This window comes from Belonocnema kinseyi, chromosome 4 (genome assembly GCF_010883055.1).
Source record: "Belonocnema kinseyi isolate 2016_QV_RU_SX_M_011 chromosome 4, B_treatae_v1, whole genome shotgun sequence".
In the NCBI taxonomy this organism is placed as follows: Eukaryota; Metazoa; Arthropoda; class Insecta; order Hymenoptera; family Cynipidae; genus Belonocnema; species Belonocnema kinseyi.
In genome coordinates this window covers 121,251,996-121,254,162 of record NC_046660.1, presented here as the reverse complement: position 1 = coordinate 121,254,162, position 2,167 = coordinate 121,251,996, and the positions used below count along the sequence as shown (strand labels likewise).

Here is a 2,167-nt window from a genome sequence, read left to right as displayed (position 1 = left end):
ATAGATCGAAAAGTAGTAGAAAAAATTAAGTCTGGTGGAGCCTGACCATACCTGAAAATGAAGCAAAAAGTTTGCCGACCACTGCTCTAAGCCCTCTAAGGCAGTGGTCGGCAAACTTTTTGCTTCATTTTTAGGTATGGTCAGGCTCCATCCGACTTAATTTTTTCTACTACTTTTCGGTCTATTCATGTACCTTAGTGTGAGTGAGCTTACTCCAGCAAGGGTCTTTTTTCCACAGGCATGTCAAAGTAAGGAAATTTTAAAACTTTTAATTTTTTAATTAGTGATTTGAAAATAGCATTATCAGCATCTACGAATTTTTCCGATTCCAATGATATGTTACTTGCCTAGCAAAGTTAAAAATTTGAAGGAGTTTATAATCAAGAAACATCAGATTGACAGTCAATTTAATACTAAATACTTCTCAAATTTTCAACCTTTATAGACAAATTACATGTCTTTGGAATCGGAACAATACGTATATGCCAAATATATTACTTTTAAGTCACTGATCGCAAAATTACGAATTTTTTAATTTCACATTTTTTCCCCTTGATAGCAAAGGACCCCTGAGGGAAGGGATGATCTGGCCAAGCACGTAGGTACTGCCCTGCGAGTAGGTCACAGGGCAGCCAGGGCAGGCTACCCTGCCCAGGGCAAGAGCGTGCCGATCACTGCTCTAAGGCTAGGCTGTTTTGGAACAAATTGTCATATTTGGGCCACTGTTCGGGTCTTCGGGGCGTGGCGCGGTCAAGCAATTTCATTCAGCACCTAGAATCCTCAAACCTAATCCGCTTCAGGAGTACGACTGAAAATTCTACAAAAATAAACAAAAGTGCAAATTTTGCATTATTTTTTGAGTGTTTTGGTAGAAGAAAACACTTTTTTACCGAAATCTACGGAAAGATAAATTGATTAATAATCACTTTTATTTTATTGATATTAAAACTGTAGTTAAACTGTATTAAACGTGCCTAAAAAAATCGACATGTACCCTTTGAAACCCGTGCTCTACCTCCTTGAACATAACCAGAGCTGCCTTCCATCAGACTGCTTGGTATTAGTCATACATGCATTGCACCCTTTAACAAATTGGTCAATGTCCTTATCCAATCCCGGACACCACAAGTACTACCGAGCTATCATTTTGTCCATGCCTAAATGAGCTTTGTGAATCTGTTCCAGTAAGAAATGCCGAAACCTCATTGGGACTAATCCCCTATATCCTCACATTAATATTCCGTTTTCCAAACTTATCTCGTTCTTACGAATTATAAAAGGCTTTACATTTTCCTTTACTGAGTCTGGCCATCTATCCCTAGTACACAGTTCCTCTTTGCTTTCTCGCTTAAGAGGTAACCTTGACAAACCTTTCGCTCCCCATTATTTCGCCCTTTATTAAATTCAAATTTATAGCTAAACACATTTCAAAAGAAAACTCATCTGTTCAAACTGCCCGCGGCCACTTGAGGACTCCTCTTATGCCCCTTAGACAAAGCGAAAAGGTGATTGTGGTCCGAGCGAAGGATAAAATGATTTCTGATACAATTCTGGTAAAATTGGTTGACTCTCCCAATGATAGGTAAAACCTCCCTGTGAATCACGGAATCAGTTTTTTCCGCGGCTTGTAAACCCCACATTAGATGAGTCACGTTCCAGCGTAATTGGTACTTTTAGATTATAATCCGAGTGAAAATGCTTCGACTTGAGTTCTACTTGGTTATTCCTTGAGTTCCTCTCCAAGACATCGATGCCTGGCTGCGTCTCAAAATGCAGTCAAGACATAGGCCTTCGTCTTACTTTTATGGCCACGACAGTTAAAATGGCGTTTACTTGTCCTAAGTCGAGCCTTGTGTTGACTAAGACGACGCTGACTTGTCTCAAGTCAAGCCTTGTCTTGGCTGAGATGGTCGAACCTTTTTCGGCTCATAAATGAGATTAAAACTGATAAATGAAAAATTTGTAATTCTTAAATTATTTATTTTTAATTTAAAAAATTAGAATCTGTGGGTCCTAACAAGTATAACCCTTAACAATTTTCTTAAAAAAATAAAAATTGTAACTTTCTAGAAGGACCTCCTAAGCCGTTAGAAATACGTAAAAACAAATAAAATTTTCAGTATCATCGTGAAACAAGTATAATGCAAATGAAAATCAGTAAATGAGT

The 2,167-nt window shown here is 38.0% G+C and overlaps 1 protein-coding gene across 1 annotated transcript in view; it reads right to left on the bottom strand.

Annotated features, from left to right (window-relative positions):
* LOC117171065 (epoxide hydrolase 4-like) overlaps positions 1-2,167 on the bottom strand; it is a 134,840-nt gene that overhangs the window by 120,921 nt on the left and 11,752 nt on the right. The gene's annotated exons all lie outside the window — the stretch shown is intronic.